The 17,975-nt window shown below is 33.5% G+C and overlaps 1 long non-coding RNA gene across 1 annotated transcript in view; it reads right to left on the bottom strand.

Annotated features, from left to right (window-relative positions):
- Nucleotides 1-9,034: 9,034 nt before the first annotated feature.
- The window catches only part of LOC134810890 (uncharacterized), a 9,531-nt gene continuing 590 nt past the window's right edge, over nucleotides 9,035-17,975 (bottom strand). The window contains exons 1-3 of the long non-coding RNA XR_010159624.1: nucleotides 13,852-17,975; nucleotides 13,025-13,133; nucleotides 9,035-11,815 (exon numbers count right to left, since the gene is read on the bottom strand). The exon at nucleotides 13,852-17,975 is cut by the window's right edge and continues 590 nt beyond it. This is a non-coding gene — a long non-coding RNA (uncharacterized LOC134810890). The remainder of the gene's footprint in view (nucleotides 11,816-13,024; nucleotides 13,134-13,851) is intronic.

Here is a 17,975-nt window from a genome sequence, read left to right on the forward strand (position 1 = left end):
AACAATGCTTTATTTATTTGTACTTTTTCATGTATTTCATTTCACGATCAGGAAAATATGAAAGTCCTTATTTTTAAAACTTAGAGGAGGCCAGGCGCGATGGCTCACGCCTGTAATCCCAACACTTTGGGAGGCCGAGGTGGGTGGATCACAAGGTCAGGAGTTCAAGACCAGCCTGGCCACCTTGGTGAAACCCTGTCTTTACTAAAAATACAAAAATTAGCCAGGTGTGGTGGCATGCCTGAAGTCCAAGCTACTCAGGAGACTGAGGCAGGAGAATTTTTGAACACAGGAGGCACAGGTTGCAGTGAGCCAAGATTGCACAACTGCACTCCAGCCTGGGCAACAGAGCGAGACTCTGTCTCATAAAAAACAAAAAAAAAAAAACAGAAACAAAAACCAAACCAAAACAAACAAAAAAACAAGACTTAGGGGAAATCATGTTTTTCCTCATTTTTGCTCTACTATCATTTGGGCCAAATTAAAAATTAATATAAATTCAGTTTTCAGCATTATATATATTTGACAAATGAGAAGTGTATATATTTAAGGCATATAGCTTGATATTTTGATATATGTATATATTGTAAAATGATCACCACAATCAAGCTAATTAACATATCTGATACCTCACATACTACCATTTTTCTCCCTCCCTCCCTTCTTCCTTCCTCTTTTTCTTTCTTCTTAAAGAGAACACTTAAGGTCTTCCCTCTTAGCAAATTTCAAGTATGCAACACAGTACTGCTAACTATAGTCACTATGCTGTATATTATTATCTCCAGAATTTATTCATCTTTCATAAATGAAACTTTGTAACTTTAGACAAACATCTCAGCCTCCCACTCAGGCAATCCCTTTCTACTCTCTGCTTCTATGAGCTTGACTGTTTTTGATTCCATATGTGAGTGAGATCATGTAGTATTTGTCTTTCTGTGTCTGGTTTATTTTACATAACACAAGGTCTTCCAGGTTCATACATGTTGTCACATATTGCAGGACTTCCTTCTTTTTAATGCAGAATAGTATTCCATTGTGTATATTTTGCAAATTTTCTTTCTCCATTCATCCATTGCTGGACACTTGGGTTGATTCCATATATTGACTATTGTGACTAACAACGCAAGGAACATGGGAGTGCAGGTATTTCTACAACATGCTAACTTCATTTCCTCTGTATCTATACCCGCAAGTGGATTTGCTGGATCGTAAAATAGATGATATATTTTACAATTTTGAGAAACCTTCATACTGTTTTCCATAACGGTTGTACCAATTTACATTCCCATAAAAAAGGTTCCTTTTTACCAGCATCCTCACCAACGCTTATTATCTTATATCTTTTTTGGTAATATCCTGTCCAATAAGTGTGAGGTGATATTTCACTGTGGTTTTGATTTGCATATCACTGATGATTAGTGATACTGAACACGTTTTCATGTGCCTCTTGGCCATTTGTATGTCTTCTTATGAGAGATGTAAATTTGGGTCCTTTACATATTATTGTTATTTACATATTTATTATTTTTTTGTTGATGTTGCTTTGGTTGGTAGATTATCTTTTCACTCTCATGATTGTTTCCTTTGCTGTGCAGAAGCTTTTTAGTTTGATGCTATCTCATTGGTCTATTTTTGCTTTTATTGCCTATATTTTGGTCATATCCAAAAACAAGTTTCCAAGACCGATGTGAAGAAACTTTTCCCTTGTTTTCTTCTAGTTTACACTATCAGGTTTTACATTTAAGTATTTAACGCATTTGGAGTTGATTTTTGTATATAGTATTAGCTACGGGTCTAATTTCATTTTTCTGCATATGGATATCCAGTTTTCCCTACATAATTTATTGAAAGTTCTATCTTTCCACCATTGTATATTCTTGGCACTGTGTTAAAGATCAGTTGACTGTAAATGCTTGGACTTATTTTTGGGTTATGTATTCTTTTCCATTTGTCTATATATCTGGTGTGTGTGTGTGTGTGTGTGTGTGTGTGTGTGCCAGCACTATACTGTTTGATTACTGTGGCTGTGTAATACATTTCCAAATCAGTAAGTGTCATGCCACAAGCTTTGCTATTTTTGCTCACAATTGCTTTGGCATCATCTGTGGTTTCATGTTAATTTAAAATTGTTTAATCAATTTCTGTAAACAGTGTCATTGGGATTTTGATAGAGCTTGCATTGAATCGCTAGATTGCTTTGGGTAGTAATATGGTTTGGCTTTGTGTTCACACTGAAGTCTCATCTTGAAGTGTAATCACCACACGTTGAGGAAGAGACCCGGTGGGAAATGATTGGATCATGGGGGCAGTTCCCCCGTGCTGTTCTTGTGCTAGTGAGTGAGTTCTCATGAGATCTGATGGTTTTGAAGTGGCAGTTTCCCCTGCTCTTGCTCTCTCTCCTGCTGCCATGCCTTGCTTCCTGTTACCTTCTGCCATAATTGGAAGTTTCCTGAGGCCTTCCCAGCCATGCAGAGCTGTGAGTCAATTAAATCTCTTTTTTTTTTAAAAAATATATATATATAATATAATATAAAATAATCCAGTCTCAGGCAGTCTTTACAGCAGTGTGAAAATGGACTAATACAGAAAACTGGTACTGGGAGTGGGGCCCTGTTATAAAGGTAACCTGAAAATGTGGAAGCAACTTTGGTACGTGTAATGGGCAGAGATTGGAACAGTCTTGAGGGCTCAAAAGAAGACAGCAAGATTAGGGAAAGTTTGAAACTTCCTAGACACTTTTTGAAGGTTTTGACCAAAATGCTGATAGTGATATGTACAGTGGAGTCCAGGCTGAGGTGGTCTCAGATGGAGATGAGGAGCTTATTGGGACCTGGAGCAAAGGTCACTCTTGCTATGCTTTAGCAAAGAGACTGGTGGCATTTTGCCTCTGCCCTACAGATCTATGAACTTTGAACTTCAGATAGATAATTTAGGATATCTGGCAGAAGAAATTTCTAAGCAGAAAAGCATTCAAGATGTGACATGGCTGATTCTGAAAGTGTTCAGTCATATGTGTTCACAAATAGACTAACTGAAACTGGAACTTTTATTTAAAAGGGAAGCAGAGCATAAAAGTTTGGGAAATTTCCAGCCTGATCATGAGGTAGAAAAGAAAAATCCATTTTCTGGGGGAGAAATTCAAGCCTGAAGCAGAAATTTGCATAAGTAACGAGGAGCCAAATGTTAATAGCCAAGACAATGGAGAAATGTCTCCAGGGCATTTCAAGGATCTTTATAGCAGCCCCTCTCATCACAGGCCTGGAGGCCTAAGAGGGGAAAAAATGGTTTCATGGGCCAGGGCCAGGACCCTGCTGCCCTGTGCAGCCTCAGGGCATGGCATTCTGCATCCCATCCACTCCAGCTCCAGCTGTAGCTAAAATGGGCCAAGGTACTGTTGCTTCAGAGGGTACAAAGCCCAAACCTTGGTGGTTTCCACATGGTGTTGGGACTGCAGGTGTGCAGAAGACTAGATAGAGTTGAGCTTTTGCAACTTCCACCTAGATTTCACAGAATGTATGAAAATGCCTAGATGTGAAGGCAGAAGTCTGCTGTGGGACAGAGCACCTATAGAGAACATCTACCAGGGCAATGCAGAGGGGGAATGTGGGGCTGAAGCCCCCACACAGAGTCCCCACTAGGGCACTGCCTTTGGGGTGAGAAGAGGTCTTCCAGATCCCAAGATGGTAGATCTACTGACAGCTTTCACTGTGCACCCAGTGTCTCAGGCACTCAATGCTAGTTTGTGAAAGTAGCCACAGGGTCTGTATCCTGTACAGCCACAGGGGCAGAGCTGCCCAAGGCCTTGGGAGCCCACCCCTTGCATCAGTGTGGCCTGGATGTGAGACATGGAGTCAAAAGAGATCATTTTGGAGCTTTAACATATAATGACTGCCCTGCTGGATTTCAGACTTGTGTAGGTCCTATAGCCTTTTGGTTTGACCAATTTCTCCCATTTGGAACAGGAACATTAACCCAATGCCTATACCCCTATTGTATCTTGGAAGTAACTAACTTGTTTTTGATTTTATAAGTTCATAGGTGGAAGGGACTTGCCTTGTCTCAGATGAGACTTTGGACTGTGACTTTTGAGTTAATGCTGGGATGAGTTAAGACTCTGGGGGACTCTTGGGAAGGTGTGATTTTATTTTGAAATCAAAATACAATGAGAAGGACATGAGGTTTGGGAGGATGGAATTATATGGTTTGGCTTTGTCTCCACTCCCAAATATCATCTTGAATTGTAATCCCCATGTATTCAGGGAGGGACCTGGTGGGAGGTGATTGGATCATGGGGATAGTTTCCCCCATGCTGTTCTTGTGATAGTGAGTGAGTTCTCATGAGATCTGATGGTTTAAAAGTATCAGTTTCCCCTGTGCTTACTCACTCTCCTGCTGCCATGTAAGATATGCCTTGCTTCCCCTTCACCTTCCTCCATGATTGCAAATTTCCTGAGGCCTTCCCAGCCATGCAGAACTGTGAGTCAATTAAACCTCCTTTTTAAATAAATTACCCATACTCGGGCAGTTCTTTATAGCAGTGTGAAACAGACTAATACAAGTGGCACGAACATCTTAACAATTTTACCTCTTCCAACATGAACAAGGGAAGTCTTTCTATTTATCTGTGTCTTTAAAAAATTTTCTTTATCAGGGTTTTATACCATTTTGCATATCAGGGTTTTATACCATTTTGCATATCAGTCTTTAACCTTTTTGGTTACCTTTATTTCTAAGTATTTTATTCTTTTGTTGTTATTTTAAAAGGGATTGTTTTCTTAATTTCATTTCTGCATAGTTCATTGTTGATGCATAGAAATAACATATTTTTGCTATGTTGATATTGTACACTGCAACTTTATTGAAATTGCTCATTAGTTCTAATAGGATTTTTGTTGTCTTTAGGGTTTTCTATTGAAAATGCCATCTGCAAACATCTTATTTTACTCTTTCTTTTGACTGTGGGTGCCTCTTATTTCTTTTCTAATTGCTTTAGTGAGGACTTTCAGTACTATGTTGAATAGAAGCAGTGAGCATGGGCATCCTTGCATTTTGCCATATCTTACAGAAAAAGCTTTTAATTTACCCCCATCGATTATGACATTAATCTGGGCTTCATATATAATCTTTATTGCATTGAGGTACCTATTTGGCTGAGAGCTTTTTTATTGATATATAACAATTGTACATATATATGGGATACCTGTTATATTTTGGCTCCTGTATACTACGTGCAATGATCAAGTCAGAGTATTTAGGATATCCATAGTCATTCCTATGTGTTAGGAATATTTCAAGACCTCTCTTCTAGCTATTATGAAATATACAATACACTGCTGTTAACTCTAGTCATACTACTCTTCTATTGAACATTCAAACTTTTTCCTTTTGTCTAACTGTATGTTTGTCCCTATTGATAAACAAACCTCTTTTGATCCCCTGGCCCCCTACACAACCCTCCCAGCCTATGCTAACTATCAGTTTACTCTTTACCTCCATGAGATTAATTTTTTTAGCTCCCACATATGAGTGAGAATATGTGATATTTATCTTTCTGTGCCTGGTTTATTTTAGTCTAGCTAAATTTTTGTCATATTTTTTATCCTTTCAAAAATCCAAGTCTTAGTTTTATTGATTATTTTCCTAATTTTTAAAACTCTCTGTTTGATTTATATTTGCTCAAAATTTTACTAATTCTTTCCTTCTGCTAGCTTTGGGCTTAATTTGTTCTTTCTGTAGTTCCTTAAGGTATAAAGTTAGGTTGTTTATTTTACATCTTTCTTCATATTTAGTGTAGGCATTTAATGCTATAAACTTTTTCCTTAGTACTTGCTTCTCTGCATCCCAAAAGTTTTGGTATGTTGTGTCTCTTCTGTTGAGGTATTTTTAAAATTCTCTTTTGATTTCCTTTTTGACCAATGGTAAACTTGACATAAGTATTCATTCAAATTTAAGTTGAATCTTTCTTTTTAATGTTACTTTACATAATTTGTGAATATATTTTACACTGATCATGTCTCAATATGAGACACAATGTTTTAAAGAATAAACAGATGAGATAAAATGGCATATTAGTAAAATAATAGTGTCAAATGTAGGTGTATATCATATAATCTGTATCACAAACAGACATAAAGATAGATATATCCACATTTCTAAAATTTGCATCTGCATATTTTTGCCTAGGTTGCTGAAATAAAATGTACTCTTGATGATTTTGGTAAACAACTAGTTTTATTATCACAGTTTGGAAAGTGGTACGAAATAGCAATTATTAATAATTGTCCTTGGTGTTTGGATAAAAATGTTATTACCTGTGGAACACAGAGTTATTGTGAAATGGTGACATTGTCTTTTACTTCTTATGGATTAATAAATCTTTATTCCAAAGGAATATGTTATAATAATAACTTACTTTTAAAGTGCTCTATATAATGCTGCATATACTTATTTTCTCTTATAAAATATTACTCTCGCTTACCAAGTGCAGAATATGAAAATGGAAAAGAGTAACTTACAATGGAGGGAACTGGAAGACATATCATTAACCACATTATTAAGGTTAATATTACCAGTAATAAGTCATGAGGATATCATCTACTTGCTGACATGATGTAATAAGGACATTTCATCTCTTGGACATTTTTTCCCCAAAATCCCTAGACCCAGTCTAATCTTTAGAAAATCATAAAAGCAAGTTGAGGATTACGTTAGAAAAGATCTTCAATGATCACCAATGATCTTCAAAATTGTCAGAGTAATGAAAAGTTAAAGACCAAAAAACTGTCACAGACCAGAGGAGACTAGGAGATGTAATGTCTAAACACAATGTGGTCTTCTGAATTGGCTCTTAGAACAGAAAAAAGACAATAATGAAAAAACTGGTGAAATCCAAATAAACTTTGAAGTTTAGTTAACAGTACTTTACCAAAGATAATATACTAACTTGACATATAAGATGTTAACGTTAGGGGAAACTGGGGGTAAGGACTTTACACAATCTTTGCAACTTTCCTCAAAATCTAAAATTATTCCAAAAAAGATTCATTAAAAATTAGAATATTAAGGAGTCCTCCTCATGTTCAGAAGGAGGGAAATAAAAGGAAATTTACATCTCTACATTTTTACAAATAGTAATGCTATTACCAAAATTTTAGTGGAACATCTAAGTTGTTATCAAACTTTGCTTTAAATTATATATTGTTCCCATTTTCCTAGCAAGTGAACAGCAGAGAATTAGTACTCAGAATGTAATGCCATATTGTAATAAGTGTTTATTTTCTAAGTCCTAGCTAAGAAAAACATAAAGCCAAACACGCTTGTAATCCCAGCACTTTGGGGAGCCGAGGTGGGCAGATCACTTGATCCCAGGAGCTCGAGACCAACCTGGGCGACATGGAGAAGCCCTGTCTCTACTAAAAAAAATAAAAATACAAAAATTAGCTGGATGTGGTCGCACGTGCCTGTAGTCCCAGTTACTTGGGAGGCTGAGGCAGGAGAATCGCTTGAACCTAGGAGATGGAGGTTGTAGTGAGCAGAGATCGTGCCACTGTACTTCAGCCTGGGCAACAGTGAGACCCTGTCTCAAAAACAAAACAAAACAAAAAACCAAAAAACTTCTGTGTGCTCAGTTCCATACAGTGTATTTAAATAGTAGGTTATAACACAGAAGTTCCTTGGTGAATGCAATTTGTGAAATAATAATACTAAGATATGTATTACACTGCTAGGTTTTGTCTTATGTCCAAAACATTCATACTGAAGTGATTACAGGCTATTCACTTATTAAAAATACACTGACATTTTTATTTTTCCCATATCATTCAGAAATAAAACTATTTTATCCACAAATTTGCTGCCAAGAAAAATGCCAAAATATGTCCTTGAATAATTAATATTTTGGAAAACATTAATAGTTATGTAATAATTTCATCCTTAATACTACATTGATATATATAAATAAATGATATAAATAAATGCTGCCTCATTTTAGGGTCCATTCTGAACACCCAATCTAAGGCAATCCCGTCACCATCTAGACTGCTTATTATTTTAATATCTATGTATTTTTAGTACTTATCATAATTTTTTGTTGAACATTTCAGAAAAAGTTATTTAAACTGTGCCTAGAACACAGTTAATGCTTTAAATTACTTGTAGTATTCATATATAAATATATAAACATATATTTATGTATATTAAATATGTATTTATAAATGTATATAAATTTTAAATACATATTTAATATAAATATTATATGTATTTAATATAAATATTAAATATGTATTTAAAATTTATATACATTTATAAATATATATTGATATATTTTTACAGGATTTTATATTTATTTATATTATATTATATATTTATATATTATTTTATTTTATATTTATTATATATAATTACATATAAATTATATATTTATATATCATAATATATAATATATAAATATATATATATTAGGGTATCTAAATATTTCCATACCAATGTGTAGACTCAAAAAACTAGTTCTAAAAATTAATGTGTTATTGCTGACAGTAGAAAGTAACACCATATAAAAGGAGTACTAATCACGATATCTAATTCACACAAGTCTCTTATACTGCAGCATAGCCCTCAAATGTAATTAGATATTATAATTTATATAGCTTTAACTTCTAATTTATATGATATGTTTTGCTTACATTGATGTGGTGAAATCACATAATTTTATAAATATGCATTCATTTAATAATTTGTTTATTTAATAAATATTCATTGAGTTCTTATAAGGTATAGGCTTTGTCTAGGCTTTCAGGATATAATGGTGAAAAAAATGAACAAGTGTCTAACCCTCAGGAACTTAAAAATCTGTGGGAAAAGTAAATAGGAAACTTTTAAAAATTACAAATAATTTAAAGTATTAACTATGTTCTAGGCACAGTTTAAATAACTTTTCCTAAAATACTCAAAAATAAATTGTGATAAGTAATAAAAATATATAGAATATTAAAATAATAATAAGCAGTCTAGATTGTGAGGGGATTACTTTATATTGGGTGTTCAGAATAAACCTTAAAATGAGGCAGCATTTATTGAAGGAAAGGTGAAAAAAGTTAGCCATGCTAAAAGCAGTAAAAAATATTCTAGAAAATGTTATTATTACAGGCACCTAACTTAATAAACGAGAGATTAAAATATGTAATGACTAGAAAGAATGTTATAGGAACAGGTTTTGTCATAAGACTTCATTATCACTGGCCTTGGTAAACAAAAGAGATTAGAATTTTCAAGGACAAGGGGGTGGAGACTTAAAACATGGACGTTGTGCAAGTGTACCCTAGAATTTAAAGTATAATAATAATAATAATAAAAGAAGCCAAAAAAAAGAAAGCATGGGGAAAGTCTTAGCATGCGCTTAGTATGTGCGAGACATACTACATTATTTATATGGGTTATCTTATAAATAACATACATCTGTGGTTACCTTACATCCACAGAATGTGGTTTTAAAAACCAGGTGAATATTTCAAAGGTTACATAACTTGCTAAAAGCCATAAAGCTAGTTTAAGAGATTCATCCAGGATTCCAAACCAGCAGCCTAATCATCACAATTATCATATCATCACAGTGACTGCCATCATTTTATTACCATTAACTGCAGATTTCTATCTGAATGTTTTTGTCAGTCTCCATGTTTTAGAACTCTCTTGAATCACTCCAATGGAGATTCTCCTAATATTTCTATGTTTTCAAAATTTCAAAAACAAATTGTTGAGATTAATTAGTAAGGGTCTGGGAAGACTTGGCTTTGATAACTAACATTAAATAAGACAAAAAAGAAAAAATTAGCAAATTCTATAAACTCTGTCAAGGAAGATCTTTTAGCAAAAACTTAATAGCCAGTTCTATTGTTTACATATTGATTTGTGGGTGTTTACTTATCTGTTCATCAATGAAGAGTCATAATCTACAAAGTATATTCTGCAGTTTTCAAACCAATTATTGTTCTTTGTTTGAGTTTTCTAGCAAGAATCTTAGTTGGCTTGAATAATAAGTTTTCAAAATCTTTATGTATGACTGAAGCAAGCTTTTCTAAATCTTAGAATTTGAACATGTTGGGTTCATGTAGAAATAAATAAACAATTGCCATGTAACTGTTTCTTTTAGGTAGAAACCAAAGAACTCTGACAGAAGTTATTTCTGTTTTGAAGAATTATTATAATTTTTTTTTTAAATTCTGTTTTTATTTAGAGATAAAAGACCCTTGAAAAAATTCCAAACAGCTTCACATAAGCTTCAGAGTTTGAGAAAGCTTACCTCACTGAATTAAACATTAGATACTTTTGATGTTTCTTCCTCAATCTTCGAAAGAGCCTTGCTTAAATATTTAAGCCACAGTATACAGTGTCAAGTTTAAAAAGAAGAACTTTTACATCGAACTTGAAAATAATAAATTCAAGCTTCAGTTAAGCATTTGGATGGATTTGGGAAGCATCACAGGGACTCATGCAGGTGATGGTCTGGTAGAATTAGAAGTAATAATGTTTTCCTTCATACATACGCTTTGCAATAAGTCTGAAGCAAATGCAGACCATTTTTCTCCTAGGATTCTTCACAGTTTCTGCCATTAGTCATACCAAGCATATGGAAATAGAAATACAAATTTTAATGTAGCATGCATTTCCAGAGGATGTAGGGCTATGATAGGAGAACCTCTCTTACTGTCTATTCTTAAGTCATTAAACAACATGACTATCATGGTGTTCAGTAAATTCACTTTTCCAGCCTGACCTCCCTCCTAAATTGCTCATCTCACATATTAACGGGGCAGAGCAGTTCTTTTTTACCTCAAATTCTTGAAATAAATTAGACACCATCTCTAAGTATTTCATTTTCACCTCCTATTTTCCTATGAGTACAACAAATTGGAAAATTTAAAGACATTTTTAATACTCTTTTCTTTCAAATATACATTGTCATCATTTCTAGATATTATTCTTTACACAAATGCGTTGATTCATCCATTCTGACCCATTCTCACCATAATCGAGTCCTACCACATCACAACAGTTTTATTGGAACATCCTGTTAGCTAGGCTAAGATTATTTTATTCTTTTCTAAATGACTCTAAAAGTATTACTAGATTATTTTAGTAGTTACTTTTAAAAGCGCTTTGTAAAACAGTTGCAGTCTAAGCTCTCATTCCATATTCATGAAACCCTTTTCTAACTATTGTAACAAATCCTAAAACTATATCTCTTACAAACAAATATTTAAGGTATTCTTTAATTCAATATACATTTGTTTACACCTTCTTCATATCAGTCATAGGCATGATGTACCCCCAAACTATTTATGTGTCCTTCACACAGAATGTTTGTGTGGATCTTGTCCCTGTGGAGTTTAACCATGGAGTCACGACAATGTATAACCTCAGTGCTTAGCACATGGCTATAAACATATTAAACACCCGATAAATATTTGTTGAAATAATGAATGAATGCATAGAGAAATAATGGTGAAATGATTTGAAAAGGTAACAACAGAAAGCTGTGTGTACAAAGGTGGCATTAAAGACCAGAAAACTGATTTTCTCTAGGTACTTAAGAAAGGCTTCATTACTTGATATTGAAGCTAAATCTCAAAGGGTAATAGATGCTAAGGGCATTTCAGGCAATGGATATATGTAAAATTCCCAATCATAAAGTAACCTAGAGGTTTGAGAACCAGCAATCATTCTGCGATTTTGTAGGCTTCAGGCACCGCAACAGTCAAGTAGTGGTAGGTGGGATTTTAGTCACCAGAGCTCATCTGTGACTACGGCTGTAGCGTTTCTAAAAGGAATAAAAACAAAAGATTTCAGTTTTAAAAAGAAAATTCAGGCAGTAGGGGGTGGGTTCGCGGGGCTACAATAGAGTGACAATAAATTATGCACAGAGGAAACCAGTAAAACACATATGTATTTATCCAGTCAAGACCTGATGAGATGAGATAATGAGATGAGATGGTGGCATGAGCATTAGAGTGGATGAAGCAGAATGGACAGGTTTCTAAGTTAGAATAAAAGGGAACAAGGATTTGCAGATGGAACTTGAGGGAAGGGCTTAAATATAGGAAGAACTGTAATTTTCTGCCTTGCATAACTCAGCAAAGATTTATGCTCTTAAAAATAAGTGGATAGAACGTGCAAAATGTATTTAAACATTTCCTGTGGAATTGATTACTCCAAATTGGATTGTAAGCCTAATGGAAGTTTAAACCAAATATTATACTTGTTTTATGTGGATTAAAACTTACATTAACAAAAAACTTGAAACTTTCTGTAACTTCAAATTCTGGTATATACTAGGTTGCCAATTCAAAGAGTATATTATATAGTATTTATAAGTGTTTAAGAGAATAGGCTTAAGAATAATATGAACTTAGATTCATATAGGTTAAGTCTTGATTTCTTCATCTGTGAATTGATAATAGTCACTACTTCTTATAATATTTGGGCGGATTAAATGAGAAAACAGATGTAAAATTATAGTAACCACTCAAAATACTATTTAATATAAGTATTAATGAGTAATAATATTTATATTAGTATAATATTAATATTTATCAATAATAATGTATAATAAAAATATTTACATTTTTAAGCATTATAATTAAAATTTTTAAACAAAGAATAATTACCAAAAGTTTTTTATTTTTAATAATTTACATAAATTTTCTGCTTCATAGTACAAATACAATCATTTCTGGAAACTAAAATGTTAATATTTTCTCCAAAATTATAGTTTGCCAAACATTTTCTTGGAAAGAAATATTGACTCATAAAATTGCTATCCAAAATGATTGTTTAAATTGCTATAAATGTTTGCATAATGCTTTCAATTTAGAAAAGGTTAGAGAGATTCACTACAGAGAATTATATTTGCATCACAATTTTAAAGAAAATTTGAGGCAAGAAAGAGTTGTGTTAACTGAAAAAGCCTTTTCTAAATATTGGAAAAAAAGGTTAAGTTTGAGGGCCTTGAAACAAGAAAGCTCATTACCTCTTTTAATAAGATGCTTTAGGAGGTTTACCGTGAGCCTCTCTGTGAGTGTGGAGAAAAAATTACATGGTGGATATTTCAACACCTTGACAATCAATGTAGGAATGTCCTGGAAGACATGAAACATCAATATTTTTTGGTGCTTTCAAGCTTACAATGAAAATAGATTAAAACACATTATAAAGAAAAGATGAAAATTAACAGCGCATAACACAATACTTAAACACAGAATCATTGGTGTGAGAAAAATTTAAAAATGACTTAATTTAAATTACTTAAATTCTTGCCCTAGAGTTAAAATACTATGATTGTCTTTAATCTGGATAGAGGGTAAAGGAAGCCACTGAAGAGACAGCAAATAACAAAATGTAGTAAAAATAATCTCAATAAAATTAAATTCAATAATATATTATATATAACATATATCTGTATGAAGATAATGAATTAAGGCAGAACATTTAAAAGTATTAACTAGTTCACGTGTATATTTTTCAACTGTCACAGAGATATCTTTAAGGTGATTGAGAAGCAGTGATAAGTATTGCAAACCACTAAATACAAACTTGTGAAGTTATTTACTGAATTCATTCATCTTTCTTAGTAATTTTTTGGTAGTATCTTTGAAGCAGATGATAACAAAAGATTCATTTGTTTAGTTTTTAGTTTCCTCCTCCTCATATGATTATCATAATGTTTTATGAATTGTTGACACAGCTGTAAAACACAGATTACTATGTAAGAAAAATACCTAAATGCCTATGAATGCAAGTAATTATAACCATTACTATGAAAAATAAAATATAAATGAGTTTCAGAAAACAACTTACAAGGGCAAGGAGATGGGGCCATCTCCATGCTTTCCTTGTTCACTGTTGCAAACACAGCAGAGACTCTTCTCACTGGGGGTGGATGTATGCACTTGGAGAAAGCCATTCCAGCCCTTCCTGTGGCAGTTCTATCCTAGTTGAAAGTGAGTTTGTGCAGCTAATTCTTGCATGAAGGGTAGTGCTCAATTCCTGCTTCCTACACAGAGTAACAGCATCCCAGCAACAGAGGCAGACAAGCCAGAGTAGTCAGTTCTGGACTATGAGAAAAGGCTCTGCCCTGAGCCCAGTTAGGTGAAAGCTGCTAGAGGGGCATATTTGTAGTCCACAGCCACACAGGACAAAGTCTGTATAAACTGAAAGTCCTGAGCCCTGTGACAGGGGTGTGATAGGGAAGTGGATTGAATTATTGTCTTCCCACAATGAGGAGGTGTTGCACTCCCCAAGTCCATCCCAGAATACCTTAGCACACTCCAACACAATCTCCCACCGCCACTGGCCACATGAGAGCAGGTGCTTAATCAAAATAAAAAGTCTGAAATGACAGATAAATAAATCAAAATATGGACTGCCAGGAAACTCAATGAGATGAAAGAGAAAGTTGAAAACCAGCACATACAAAAACAGAAAAACAATTTAGGATATGAAAGCTGGAATAGCTATATTAAAATAATAGAACTTCTGGAATTGACAAATTAACTAAGTGAATTTCAAAATATAGTCGGAAGCTTTAACAATAGACTAGACCAAGCAGAAGAAAGAATTTTAGAGATTGAAGAGTAGTCTTTTGAATAAAGCCAGTCAGACCAAAATAAATAAAAAAGAATTTTAAAAAATGAATATAGACTTCAAGAAATATGGGATTATGTAAAGTGACTGTACCTATGACTTACAGGCATTATTGAAAGAGAATAAGAAAAAATAAGCAATGTGGAAAATATATTTGGGAGAATAATCCAGAAAAAATTCCCTAATCTTGCTAGAGAGGTGGATATCCAGATTCAAGAAATTCAGAGAACACTTGTGAGATACTAAATGAGATAAGCATCACAAAGGCATATGGTCATCAGACTATCCAAAGTCAATGATAAAAAAAAATCTTAAGGGCATCTACAGAAAAAGAACAAATTATTTATAAAGGAAATCCTATCAGATTAGTAGTAAACTTTGCAACAGAAACCTTAAAAGCCAGACAAAATTGGGAGCCTATTTTTATCCTTCTTAAAGAAAAAAAAATATCAGCCAAGAATTTTATATCTGGCCAAACTAAGCTTCCTAAATAAAGAAGAAATAAGGTCTTTCTCAGACAAGCAAATGCTAAGGGAATTTATCACCACCTGACCAGATTAGAAGCCCACTAGCTAGATTAACCAAAAAAAAAAGAGAGAGAGAAAGAGAGAAGGTTCAAATAAGTATAGTCAGAAATAATAAAGATGACATTATAACTGATAAAACGGAAATACAAAAGATTCTCAGAGACTATAAATATCTCTATGCACATACACTAGAAAACCTAGAGGAAGTGGATAAGTTCCTGAAAACACACCACCTTCAAAACGTGAACTAGGAAGAAACTGAAATCCTAAACAGACCAATAATGATTTATGAAATTGAATCAGTAATAAAAAACCTACCAACCAAAAAAAGCCCTGAACTAGATGAAATCAAAGCCACATTTACCAAAAGCACAAAAAAGAGTTGGTATCAATCTTACTGCACTATTGCAAAAAATTTAGGAGAAGGGATTCCTCCCTAACACATTTCACAAAACTAGTTTTATTCTTATATCAAAATCTGGCAAGGACACAACAAAAAAGAAAACTACAGGCTAATATCCCTGATGAATATGGACACAAAAATTGACAATAAAATACCTGCAAACTAAATTTAATAGCACATCAAAAAGATAATCTATCATGATCAAGTGAGTTTTATTCTAGGGATGTGAAGATGGTTCAACATGTGCAAATTGATAAATGTGATTCACAACATAAACAAAAATAAAACCAAAACCATATGGTCATCTAAATAGATGCAGAAAAAACATTTGATAAAACCAAACATCACTTTGTGATAAAAGCCCTCAACAAACTAGGCATCAAAGAAACATACTTCAAATTAATAAGGGCCATATATGACAAATCAACAGCCAACATCATACTGAATCAGGAAAAGTTGAAAGTATTTCTCCTAAGAACTAGTACAAGACAAGGATATCCACTCTTACTACTCCTATTCAACACAGTACTGAAAGTGCCACTCAGAGCAATCAGACAAGAGAAAGAAATAAAAGGAATCAAAAGGAGAAAAGAAGAATTCAAGATATCCTGTTCACTGATGGCAAAATCCTATAGCAAGAAACATCCTAAAGATTTCTACAAGAGATTCTTCAATTTGGTAAATGATTTCAGCAAAGTTTCAGGATACAAAATTAATGCACAAAAATCAGTCACATTTCTGTACGTCAACACTCAAGCTGAGAACGAAATCAAGAACTCAATCCCATTTACAATAGTCACAAAATAGTAACATACCAAGACATAATTTAATGAAGGAGATGAAAGACCTCTACAAGGAGAACTACAAAACACTGATGAAATAAATCACAGATGACACAAACAAAGAGAAAAACGTTCCATGCTTATAGACAGGAAGAATCAATATCATTAAAATGTCTATACAGCCCAAAGCAATCTACAGATTCAATGTAATTCTATAAAATTGCCAACATAATTTTTCACAGAATTAGAAAAAACTATTCAAAAATTCATATGGAACTAAAAAAATCCTGAATAGCTACAGTGATTATAAGAGAAAAGAACAAAGCTGGAGGCATTACAATAGCTGACTCCAAACTGTACTACAAGGCTGTAGTATCCAAAACAGTATTTTGTACCAGTACAAAAATAGACAAATGAATGGAACAGAATAGAAAACCAAGAAGTAAAGCCATACACCTACAACTAACTAATCTTTGAAAAAGTTAGTTGTAAAATGAACAATGGGGAAAGGATACTCTATTCAATAAATAGTGCTGGGAAATCTGGCTAGGCATATGCAGAAAAATGAAACTGAACCTCTACCTCTTGACGTGTACAAAAATTAACTCAAAATGGATTAAATACATAAATGTGAGACCTGAAACTATAAAAATTCTAGAAGAAGGCCTATGAAAAACTCTTCTGGACATTGGCATAGGCAAAGAAATTATAACTAAGACCTCAAAAGCAAATGCAAGAAAAACAAAAAAAGACAAATGCAACTATGAAATGAAGTAGCTTCTGCACAGCAAAAGAAACTCAAGAGAGTGAACAGTCAACTTGGAGAATGAGAGATAATATTTGCAAAATATGAATGTGACAAAGGACTAATATCTGGAATCTATAAGGAATTTAAACAAATCAAGAAGAAGAAACCAAATAACCCCATTAAAAACAGAATATAACATGTACATAAACATGTACATAACATGAACACAACATGTACCTAAAGAGGCACTTTACAAACGAAGACCAACAAGTGGCCAGCAAATTTATGAAGAAACCTCAACATTACTAATCATCAGGGAAATACAAATTAAAATGAGATTCAGATAGTATCTGCTACCCTTCAGAATGGCTATTATTAAAAAGTCAAAAAATAACAGATGTTGTCAAGGATGCAGAGAAAAGGAAGCTCTTACACACTGTTGTTGGGAATGTAAATTAGTTTATTAGTAAATGTAAATTAATTCATCCCTATTGAAAATGATATAAAGATTTCTCCAAGAACTAAAAATAGAACTAACATTTGACCCAGCAGTCCCACCACTGGGTATCTACCCAAAGGAAAAGAAACAATTTTATCAGAAAGACACCTGTACTTGTATGTTTATTGCAGCACTATTCACAATAGTGCAGTCATGGAATCAACCTAAGTGTCCATCAGTGGTGGATTGGATACAGAAAATATGGTATATATACACCATGGAATACTATACAGCCATAAAAAAAGAATAAAATCATGTCCTTCACAGCAACATGAATGGAGTGGGAGGCCCTTATCCTGAGTGAAATAACTCAAAAATAGAAAATCTGATATCACATGTTTCACTTATAAGTGGGAGCAAATTAATAGGCACACAGGGA

The sequence above is a fragment of the Pan troglodytes genome, chromosome 7 (assembly GCF_028858775.2).
Source record: "Pan troglodytes isolate AG18354 chromosome 7, NHGRI_mPanTro3-v2.0_pri, whole genome shotgun sequence".
Classification (NCBI taxonomy): Eukaryota; Metazoa; Chordata; class Mammalia; order Primates; family Hominidae; genus Pan; species Pan troglodytes.